Source organism: Pseudorasbora parva, chromosome 12 (genome assembly GCF_024679245.1).
Source record: "Pseudorasbora parva isolate DD20220531a chromosome 12, ASM2467924v1, whole genome shotgun sequence".
NCBI lineage: Eukaryota > Metazoa > Chordata > Actinopteri > Cypriniformes > Gobionidae > Pseudorasbora > Pseudorasbora parva.
In genome coordinates, this window is record NC_090183.1 from 17,720,027 (window position 1) to 17,732,916 (window position 12,890).

Consider the following 12,890-nt stretch of genomic DNA (forward strand, 5'->3'; position numbering starts at 1 on the left):
TTGCCATGACGTTTAAGACTTTAGGTCAGAGATCAAAACTACAGTTCCACCTCCAGCCTGCAGAGGGCATAGCATCCAGAAATCCTTACCAGCTTCCGGGGTTATACACACTAAGGGATGATTATTATTCCTCAAAAACGTCATGTTTCAGCATGCCACTTTTTTTTAATTTTACATTTGTATGAATACACTGCAGCTCAATTTAGGTAGATAAATGACAGAGTTCTCTGCTTACGAATTGTTTGTCCTTTTTTATTTTAAAAATATTCATAAACTTGTTAACTATATCATGAGCTATCTGATATATTGCAAAAGCCAATTATGTGTACGTGAATGTGTTTTATATATGTGGGATGGAGAAATTGATCTTCGTGAAGCAAAAGATTCGAAGTTTCGGAGTATTGATTACAGTGCCATCTAGTGGTAAATGAAATGTACAGCAGCCAACCAGTCCTTGGGATGAAACTCCACGTGATGAAGCTCCCTCTTAGTCTTGACGTTCCCGTTTTCCCGGGGACAGTCCCGGTTTTGGTTTTCGGTCATCTACTGGAGCTGCAGAAAACATTAGTTTGTAAGTTAAGTTACTTAAAGTTAGTTCACACAGAAATGAAATGTATGTTATTAATGACTCACCTGTAAGTTGTTCCACACCTGTAAGACCTCCATTCATCTTCGGAACACAGTTTAAGATATTTTATATTAAGTCCGACAGCGTATCCAGTGTACACTTTAATGTCCATGTCCAGAAAGGGAATAAAAACATAATCAAAGTAGTCCAAAATACGAGTGGTTACTATTAAATGTTTTCATATTTTTGGGGGGTGAAATTTATTAAAACCAGACCAAAAATCCTAATAATCAAACTAAATGAGAATCATTCTTGATGTTAGCATAATTCAGAACCCCTCTTATAAAACCCAGAGCAATAACATTCACAAATGTATAATGAATCATTTAATGAATAGATAATATCAAATGAGATTTCAGTGATATTTTGATCAATCAATAGGAAATGTCCCTGTTTTCCATTTCAGAAATCTGTTCATAAACTTAATTGATGTAATTTTATTCTGTAGAGCACAAATAGAAACACATAAGCTTTTACACTCTAATAATATATTTTATCTACCATAATGTCGCAATTCATGCCAATAAAAATTCATATTGGTCAGTATACTGCTTAACTGTGTTGTGAATGCCCAGTAAGCAAGCAATTAATAGCTTTTTATAACTAAAAGAGTTATATGGCATGTATACATAATAATTATTTGCAAAGTAATAACATCATCTGTATGCTCCTGTCTGCCTCCTGTTTTCCTGCTGCTGTGCTCGTGTGTGCTTTGCTTGCTTTTGACACTCTATTCGAAATCATTCCTTGTTGTTTAAACTGCTAGAACTTACCCATTTCCATGCATTGTCTAATATTGTCTACCACATTAAATCTGACATTGCTAGCTTTTAATCTACAGTCCCTGACAAAAGTCTTGTCGCTTATCTATTTTCTAGAAATACCTGATATTAACCTGACTTTTAATTAATTAATTGGTGTAAGAAATAGCTCATATGAAAAGCTAAAACCCTCCCAAATGATGTTTAATGCACTGAAATAAATAATTTTCATAGAAAAAATATTTATCATTTAATCAAGACAGAAAGGTCAAATTTTGGCAAGACAAAAGTTTTGTCGCCTATACAGAAATTGAACAAATTTACTGCAAATACAGAAATATGTCAGCAAATTAAGTTGTGGTGCTGTGAGATCCAAATTTAATATCTTGTATGACTTCCATGAGCTTGAAGGACTGCATCCATGCGGTTTGGCAAGGATTCATACAATTTATTGATGAAGTCATCAGGAATAGCTAAGAAAGCAGTCTTGCATGCCTCCCAGAGTTCATCAATATTCTTTGGTTTCGTCTTCCATGCGTCCTCTTTCATCCTACCCCACATATGCTCAATGATGTTCATGTCTGGTGACTGGGCTGGCCAATCCTGGAGCATCTTGATCTTCTTCGCCTTGAGGAACTTTAATGTGGAGATGGAAGTATGCGATGGAGCACCGTCCTGCTGCAGAATTTGGCCTCTTTTATGGTTGGGAATATAAGAGGTAGCTAAGATTTCTTGGTATTTTAGACTATTGATGTTGCCTTCCACCCTGCAGATCTCTCCCACACCCCCATACTGGATGTAACCCCAGACCATGATTTTTCCGCCACCAAACTTCACTGTTTTCTGGGTGAATCTCGGATCCATTCGGGCTCCAGTAGGTCTCCTGCAATATTTGCGGCGACTGTGGTGTAATTCAACAGAAGATTCATCTGAAAAATCCACCTTCTACCACTTTTCCAGCGTCCATCCTTTTAGCAGGCTGTGGGCCTTTGGCAAATGCCACACGGTTTTTCAATTGTCTTTTGTTTAGTGCTGGCTTCTGGGCACTGATTCGACCATGGAGGCCATTTCGAGACAGAATCCGACAAACTGTTCTGGTTGACACAGGGACTTCAGATGACCAGGTCTCGTGGAGCTCTGCTGCAGTGGAAAATGGGCTGGCCTTGGATTTTCGAGCCAACAAATGGTCCTCTCGAGCAGTTGTCTTGCGGGGTCTGCCTGACCTGGGCTTGTCAAAAACGTCTCCAGTCTCTTCAAATCCTTTTTTTATCCTCTGTACTTGACGCTGAGACACATTGAAGGTGTCTGCCACATCAGCAGTGGATCTGGTCTTCAGCCTCTTGATAATCAAAACTTTAGTCTCTGGGTGAATCTTAGGCATGTTTGCAGAGGTCTAGTTGCAGTTGATGTGAAGGTCTAGTGTACTGGGGTTCTTTTTATACACACTTGAGACCTAATTGATCCATTATTAGTCACAGGTGAAGCTCATATGACAAGGTGACAACACTTATGTCTTTGCAAAAATTGACTCAATGGGCTTTACCAAGCTGTAAATATTAGAATACTTTTTGAAAGTTTAGTTTTTCACTGAAACATTATCACAAAAGCTGGTGGGATTAAAATGAGCCATTTCTTGTAAAAAAATCTTGATTAGAAATATATTTCAGCGGCACTTTAGGTCAATTTGTACACAAGTGACAAGACTTTTGTCAGGGACTGTAAATCACTATATGATAATTCATCATATTCAGATAATGAAAAAGAGTCATTGGGATTGGCCTTTAGAGACATTCTAAACTCTATTGAGTTAGGCAGCACATATCAGAACCCACCCATTGCCGTGATCATACTTTAGAATGAACCTATTTAGAACCTATTTATTTGAAACAGTGGCTAAATTAACAAGAAATAAAGTTTCAACTTCTTATGTTTGCAAACAGCACAGCTGTAATGATTTTATTAACTTATTTACGTGCAAGATGGATAATATTAGGAAGAAAATTATAATGCAAACATTTACTAAAGTATCGCATCAGACAGTCCATTGTAGTGTCACTCAGAAAGAATTCCACTCAGTCACTGCTATAGGAGAAAAACAAAAATTTGCCTAACTCGTTAAATCATCAAATTCAACAACATGTATGCTAGACCCTATACCGACTAAACTACTAAAAGAAATGCTTCCAAAAGGTCATATACCCTCTTCTTAATATCATGAATTCATCCTTGTCACTAGAATATGTACCAAAAAGTTATATGTACCTTTTAAGTTAGCTATTATTAAACTACTTATTAAACTTGTCACGTGTTGATCTACACAATACCATTGCCATGTGTACTTGACCTATAATGTTGGACCGGAAATAAAGTGGTTGTTCCTAGCCAGTACAATTGTGTGGCGTACGTGTGACATGGTGTCAGAACAGAAGAAAGCCTAGCATTAATTTAATTCACAAGGAGTAGAATAGTGAACAGCGGCCGAATATCTTGCAATGGATGTACTACAATATAAGCCACCTGAGCCGTTTGATTTCGACTGTCCTAATGTGAGCGCCGCATGGAATAAGTGGCAGCAACGCTTCGCCCTGTTCCTCACAGCATCGGGAAACAGTGACGCATCATCAGCGAAAAAGGTTGCTATTTTGCTCACGATACTGGGAGAGAGAGGATATGATATATACAGTAACTTTAGGTGGGCACCGGCTGAAGGCGATGAAGTTGCAGAAAATCGCAATGACTTTGATACTGTGCTCAGAAAATTTGAGCAGTATTTCAACACGAGGAATCCAGTAATGGCTCTGCGCGCACAGTTTTGCGCATTCCAGAGACCCGAAGGCCAGGGTTTAGAAGCATTCGTGAATGATCTTAGGACGATGGCAAGTAACTGTCAGTTTACTGAGTTAGAGACCACGTTGTGAGACAAATTATTCTTTTCCATAAAAGATCCAGCAATGAAAATGAAAGTAATGGGCGATGACGGCAATGCATCTCTTGAAGTAGTGACGCAGCGAATGCGCACGTTTGAGAGCGCTAAGCGAGAACTTGATATGATACAAGGCAAGTCGCCGCAGCCCCCTGACAAGTCAGTGCACACATTAAACACCTACACGCGGGGCAGAGGGCGTGGGCGTTATCGAGGACGAGGAAAACAGCGCGTGCAGCCAGCGCAAGCTAGTAACCACCTGCAGAGTGGAGTTACTGCACGAGCAACGCAGCACATGCCCAACACATGCAGCAGATGTGGTACAACGCATCAACCTCGCAACTGCCCTGCATTTGGTAAGGAGTGTCGTCGATGTAAGAAGTTAAACCATTTTGCAGATCTGTGTCAAGCCAGAATGCCGAGCTATCGTGGCAGAGGTCATGGTCGTGGAACATCAACTGTACATACAGTGGAGGCTGATTTCGAAAAAAAATTTATTGACTCGATGACACATGATCACAGTGACCCCTGCTGGTACGAAGAGGTAATTGTAAATGAGGACAAGATTAAAATTAAAGCTGCGAGCAGCGATGACGGGCCCAAGCCGGTGGCACCATCACCCCGGTGGCTTCAGGCAAATTGTGCAAGACAGGCAATATGCATTTAAACAGGAGAGTATTTTAAAATCGCTCAAATATGCCACATTTACCGCAGCAGCTGGTGCCGCTATGACCACAAGCCACACCCATAATGTAATTTAAATATAGATGAATTCTAATGTAATATGATATAATAGGTAATTTTCAAATATGTGTAAAGTCCAGAAGGCCAGTATTTAATTCATGGTCTTTTTATTTTATTAACAATTATTAAACTAATTATATAAAACTATATTGTTAGTGCCCTACAAATGAAGTTGGATTCACCACATTAACTGCAGCAATTGGTGCTGCTATGACTACGAACCACAACAGTCACCTCTATGAGATCAATTAAATTTAATTAATCAATTTCATGTCAGATGATGTCACATCAATTTCAAATGAGCGCAGAATACCGTCCGAATGGTGATATTGTATTATCCTAACACTTCTCTTCATGTGTTTTTGACCTACCTTAGCTATTTACAATCTTATGCAATTAAGCATGCTTTAATTTCAATATTTGTAGCATCTAATAAAAAATGTTAATTACAAAATGACCAATTGGAGCCAAATCACAGAAACTGCAGCAATGATTTTAATATTAGTGTCAGGTAAGAGTAAGATGCACGTCTAAATTTTATGGAAGTTTATTATAAACTTTATTATGAAATTTACTTAGACTGACTGGGTAAACCCAGCCTGATCCGCCAGCGATTTGACTTCGCCCTGCAACACAGTCTGAAAACCCAGTACATTCATTTCTACTGCTTCTGTTACACTTTTGCGGGAACAAATCACAGACTAACTTATTCACCTGGCACGCTATTGGCGAGTTTAGTAGTCTGTTTAGTTGACTATCCAATTGCATACAGAGTCATTCAAATAATGCTCATTGATCAATCTTAAATTGAGCTTGGTCTGGTGATACCCAGACAACTTATAAACTAGAAAATCATGTGAAATTTACTTTTTAAATCGATTTGATTTTTATTAGTAAATAATTAATTTTAAGACATGTGTCTTTTCAAAAACAGCAAATGACCTTCTGTAAAGCCCATGTAAAAACACACACACACACACACACACACACACACACACACACACACACACACACACACACACACAATTTTAAGCATGCTAAGTCTCAAAAACACCCAAAAAGATAATTAAACTGACACTTTGCCATAGCAACAGTATATAAAATATCAGGAATCCATTCGTATGTCTATATCTGTCATGTTTTCACATTATACTGATGAAGTTTGAAGTAAATCGGGTGAAAGTAAGACAGTGATTCAAATTTTTTTCAAAAAGTGACACATCCTGCTGCCAGTTGGTGGCGCTATAACTTTGACTGAATATTGGAATGTAGATGTCTTCAGGCCAGGACTCTTGTCAAACATGTGAAGTTTGAGGCAGATCGGACATTGTATGCCTGAGGTACAACAAATTCCTGTGTCATGGCGAAACATCAACATTTGTGAGGCCGCCACGGACACACCCTTCTGGGAAAACTCAAGATCTTCCCAATTTAACACCACAAAGGCTTTTAGATTAGACTGTGCAAATACGATGTTGATATGATTCAATCTCTAGGAGGAGTTTGTTAAAGTACAACATCTGGCAATGGCAAAACTGCACCAATTTACCAAAGAAAATTCAAAATATCTCAGTTCCTGTTGGTTTTTCAGATTTGGCGCCTTGGGTCTTTTTTGTAGGTATTGGGCTGTTGAATGCGTCTACCGAATTTTCATACTCATACATGAAACGTAGCACGAATGACGCTTAATTTAAATTTTGTAGGTGGCGCTATCGAACCATTTTGCCACACCTAATTCTGAAACCCATATCAGATGTATGTTTTCACCACTTCTGATGCGTGTGCAAAGTTTCATGAGTTTTCATGTGTGTTTAGGCCCTCAAAAATGTAATTCATTTGGGAAAAGAAAAATGATGGTTTGAGCAATTACAGTGAGGTCCTCACACCTTAAGCCCTAAATATCTGAGTTCCTGTTCGTCGGAGCTAATGACTGTAAATTAGAAAGTTGTTCGGCTCAAAGAGAACAATATATATAAAGAGTTTGGTGACTGAAGATAAAACTAACCCCCCCACTTTTGACAAAAGATTGCAATTTTTTTTTACAAAAGATGGCGCTACTGAGCTCCTCCACCATGCCCGTTTTTAAGTCTTTGCCCATATCTACTGGACAGCATGTCTGATGTTTGTGTTGAGTTTCATGTAATTTGAAGCATTTTAAGAGTCTCAAAAACAGCGAAAAAGAATGTTATAGTTTGATGTGTTGCCGTGGAAACAGTATATACAATATCAGGAAGTGCTTACCAGCTTTATATCTGCTATGTTTTGACATTATACTGATGAAGTTTGAAGTAAATCGGGTAAAAATAAGATGGTGATTTCAAAGCATTTTGAAAGTCACACACTTCCTTCTGCCAGTTAGTGGCGCTATAACTTTGACTCACAAAAGTCATATCCATGTGATCGGCCTCTTACAACGAACACACAGCTGAAGTTTAATCAAAATGAATTAATGAATGCAGAAGTTATAACACGCTTCCTGTTTCCCTTTTCTCGCCATAAATTTGTCTCTTCGCCACGGCCAAACCGTTTGAGATATCAAAAAGTTGCTCGCAATTTAGCATCCTCAGTGTCTTGTCTTCATGCTGACCGAGTTTGGTGCTGATCGGGTGAATCGTCTAGGAGGAGTATCGCAAATTCCAGAGCGTGCGTTTTCCGAACAACCCATAATAGCTCACTTCCGGTTGGGCTGACACATAACTTAGAGCACGAAAGTTGTTCGGCCCAATGAGATCTATATGTGTACCGAGTTTCCTACATGTACGTGCAAGTGTGTTTGATTTATAGACCATGTTTTCAGACCCCACTTTAGGGGGCGCTGTCGAGCCCCCCTGCCACGCCCAGGTACCAGCTTTGGTCCGGCCCTGATGGCCGCAGATTCCGATGTGTGTGCAAAGTTTCAAGAGTTTTCGAGCATGATAAGGGCCCCGAAAGTGCCCGAATAGTCGAAAAAGCTAAATTGTCCTTAGAAGAACAATAGGGCTCTGCGCCCTTTCAGGGCTTGGGCCCTAATGAAGCTAGATACAGGAGCAGATACAAACTGTATGCCACTGCCACAGTTCAGACAGTTAACAGGATACACCAGCATCCCTGTTTACAAGTCTTCGGCTAAACTGTCAGGATATGGAAAGCACAGCATAGAGCACATCGGAAAGGTAAAACTGAAATGCATGACGCATAAAGGTGCTCAAGCAAGTTATGACTTTTTCCTCACTACTGAAAATGGACCAACTATCTTAGGTCGTCAAGCATGCTCTGGTCTTCAGCTCATTCAAAGAGTGGACAACATTGAAAAATCACTAACTCAAGAAGATCTGATTGCACAATACCCTGATGTGTTTAGTGGTCTAGGAAAATTCACAGAACCATACGACATCAAGTTGAAGCCAAATGTGTCACCTGTAATTCACCCACCACGCAGAGTGCCTCTAAGTCTTCATAACCGTCTCAAAGAAAAGCTTGATGATATGGAAACAGCCGGTGTGATCTGCAAAACATCAAAACCCACAGACTGGGTCAACAGTCTGGTGGTAGTAGAAAAGAAAGATGGATCACTTTGTTTATGCCTTGACCCTAAAGACCTGAATCGTGCCATTAGAAGGGAACATTTCATGATCCCAACTAGCTCTGATGTGATAAGCCAGATGTCAGGGAAAATAATGTTTACTGTGCTTGATCAGACAAGCTCATACTGGCAGGTTCCATTCACTGAAGCCAGTGCAGATCTGTGCACATTCAATTCTCCTTTTGGACGATATTCCTTCCAGCGAATGCCATTTGGAATATCAAGTGCCAGCGAAGTCCTACAGCGAAGAAACCAGATGGTTTTTGGGGATATTCCAGATGTGCATATCATAGCAGATGATTTGATTGTCGCCTCAGTAGATGAGAAACAACATGATAAGACATTACATGATGTGATGCAGCGAGCTAAATCCATGGGCTGCAAGTTCAACAAAGAAAAGATCAAATTCAAGGTGTCTGATCTTGTGTACATGGGCCATGTGATCAGTAAGGAGGGTCTGAAGCCTGACGAGTCAAAAGTGACAGCCATAACTGACATGCCTGACCCAACTTCAAAAGAGGATCTTCTGAGGATCATGGGCATGATCAATTATTTGTCACAGTTCATACCTAAGCTGTCCACAATCACAACGCCACTGCGTAGTCTTCTCAAGAAAGATACAGCTTGGACATGGGAACCACAGCATGCAGCAGCTCTAAAATTGTTGAAGACACTTATCAGTAGCAAGCCAGTGCTCAAGTTCTTTGACATAACTAAAGACACTGTGATACAGTGTGACGCGTCATCAACTGGTCTAGGAGCCTGTTTGCTGCAGGATGGTCATCCTATTGCATATGCATCTCGGTCATTGACCACATCAGAACAAAATTACTCACAAATTGAAAAGGAGCTGCTGGCAATCTGTTTTGCAACTGAAAAATTCAACCAGTATGTGTATGGCAGACCAGTGACAGTACAGTCTGACCACCGCCCGCTCGAGATGATCACCAGAAAACCACTGCACAGAGCTTCACCAAGGCTCCAGCAAATGTTGTTACGCTTGCTGAAATACAACATCGATGTGAAATACCACCCTGGAAAACATATGTACATTGCGGATACCTTAAGTAGAGCGTATCAGACCTGTGATGTTTTATCTTCCAACATAGAGGATGCACAACAGCTACGGGTACACAGCATGACTGAAATACTACATATGAGTAGCCAAAGAATTGAGAAGATCCAGCAAGCATCAGACAGGGACCCAACTCTTCAGGCAGTAAGAGCAGTGAGTCAGAGAGGATGGCAGACTCACAAGGCGAGTGTTCCTCCCCTAGCGCAACAATTTTGGCAGGTGAGAGATGAAGTATACATAGAACATGGACTTGTTTTTGTAGGAGACAGAGTAGTAATCCCAGAGTCGCTGCGACAGGAGATTATTTCCACCTTACATGACACTCATATAGGCATTGAGAAGTGCAAAACCAGACCCAGAGCTATCATGTATTGGCCTGGGATGTCGAGAGACATTCAAGATGCAATTGCTCGTTGCAGTGTGTGTGCAAAATTTCACAGAAACAACACCCAGGAGCCATTGCTGCCACATGAAGTACCAGGCCGTCCATGGGCTAAGCTGGGCTCTGACATATTTACCTTCAATGGAACTGATCACCTGCTCGTCGTTGATTACTTCTCTAAGTACCCTGAAGTGGTGAGTCTGAGAACCAAGACAGCACAAGAGGTCATAAACAAGCTGAAGTCTCTCTTTGCCAGGCATGGGGTGCCGGACATCCTGGTGAGTGACAATATGCCATATGCCAGTCATGCTTTGCGCCAGTTTGCCGCAGATTGGAATTTTAACCTGGTGACGTCCAGTCCTACATATCCTCAATCTAATGGACAGAGTGAGAGGTTTGTGCAAACAATAAAGCAGCTAATGAGAAAAGCAGCAGAGGATGGCAAGGACATCTACAAGTGCCTGCTTGATCTCTGAGACAGTCCTATTAGCGGACTCCAAGTCACTCCAGCACAATTGCTAATGGGACGCCGTCTCAAGACGGTTCTGCCTGTAACCTCACGTAAATTGATGCCTCAAGCCATGGTCCATGGTAGAGATGAGTTGGTGGCTTGGCAACAACAGATGGCACACTACTACAACCGGGGAAAGAGAGAACTGCCTTCCTTGCAACCTGGTGAAAGCTGCCGTATCAGACAAGGCTTTGTGTGGAACCGGGCAGTTGTGGTACAACCTCATACCACCCCTCGATCATACACAGTCATGACAGAAGATGGAAACACCTACCGACGCAATAGAATTCACTTGTCTGTTGACCCGGACAAATCAGCACTTGAAGTGACACCGGACATTGCTGACCTAGACTGCAAACCTACAGAGCTGATGGAGAAACCGGTGTCCCTTACAGATACTGAGACCACCAAGGTATCATCGCAGCTGCCAGTGTCAGTCCGTGAGCGCCCAGCTAGGGCAAGATGTTTGCCAAAAAGATTTGAGAACTATGTTATGCACAAATGAACCTGAAACATTGTGTTAGTAGCTATATGTTCAAGTCTTAACACAGGGATTGATATTCAAGTCAGTGACTCTAAACCAGTTAAGCTACACTTATACTTAACTGCTGACGTAAATGTTATGACTTCACACAGGTTCTAACGTCAGGAATTTGCTGAAACATATTTTGGTTCATTATGTTTATGGAACGGCTTTGCTAAATAGTATGCACTATAAGTTACTAAGTTCAGTGAGAGTATAAGTGTGTCTAAAACATATGCAACTTAGTAGTGTTGACAAATAATACTTGTTGTGGAATATGTTGAATAACTTTAAAATCTATGGGCATGTTATTTAAAAAAAAAAAAAAAAAAAAAAGGAAGATGTCACGTGTTGATCTACACAATACCGTTGCCATGTGTACTTGACCTATAATGTTGGACCGGAAATAAAGTGGTTGTTCCTAGCCAGTACAATTGTGTGGCGTACGTGTGACAAAACTAATTAGTAAATTACAGGCCAAACTCAAATCTACGATTTCTGTACTAGAAAAAAAAATACTAGAAATGGCAGTATCTTCACAACTACTCTCCTTTTTAGAAATAAATGATATCTGTGAGGATTTTACAGTCCAGATTTAGACAGTATAATCAGAATTACAAATGATTTACTCTTATCATCTGATCGTGGTTGTGTCTCTCTATAGTGATACCCGATCTTAGTACTGTATTCAATAATATCAACTATAACATTCGATACTATCGACCACAACATTCTTTTGAATACACTTGAAAATGATGTTGGCATTAGTGGAATTGCATTGACATGGCTTAAATCATACTTTCTAACCGTTATCAGTTTGTAGCAGTAAATGAAGAGATTTCACACCAATCACAAGTTCAGTATGCAGCAGGGCTCAGTGCTAGGACTGTTTTTCACCCTGTACATGCTACCACTGGGTGATATCATTAGGAAGCATGACATAACTTTTCATTATTACACGGCTCTGTGAAATACTTGATTCTGATTGGTCAATCGCGCATTCCAGCGGTATGTTATTTCCAGATAACAGCCGCATACAGGTACTACGAGTTATCTTGACCGGTAATACTTCTATGCTTAACACTGACGCCATCTTGAAGGCAGGTTTCCTTTATAATGTTTTTAATATAGATATTTTTCTTACACAAACACATCAATTCGAATCAGAAGGCTCTATTAACCCATCGGAGTCGTGTGGAGCATGTTATTTGACGGACAGCTTCATTTTTTATGAACTACAACTACTATTTTTATTTATTTATCATTTATATTTATTTGAGACTAGTAGCCGTGTAATAAGCGGGATAATGTACACCCAGCCGGTTGTTATCGCAGAATAAACCCCTTCAGAGTGATGCAAGATCTGATCACTCTGTCTGGGTTTATTCTGCGATGACAACCGGCTGGGTGTACATTATACCTTACTTGTTTCATTCATTGTAGGGATGGAAATTAGCACCCGCCACCAGCCAAATGTGGGTGATTTTGAGTTGTGGCGGGTAAACTCACTTTACCTACCGGCCACCGTGGCGGGTAAATAAAAATAGCATACTGTTTCACCTCTTTGTAAACTTTGTTTAATGCATGCAAGTGCTGCCTTATGTTCGAATATGACCAGTCGGTTTTGCCGTCGTTACCCGGATGTAGTGCCAGAAGACGCAAATAAGAACTTGTGCGCGTTGAGTGAAGATTCATCACTGCGCATCATCCGAAAGCGCGCACACGTCTCACAGCGCGCAAATATTGAGTTCTTTTCAAGTCTTGCGCTTAAATGGACAAAC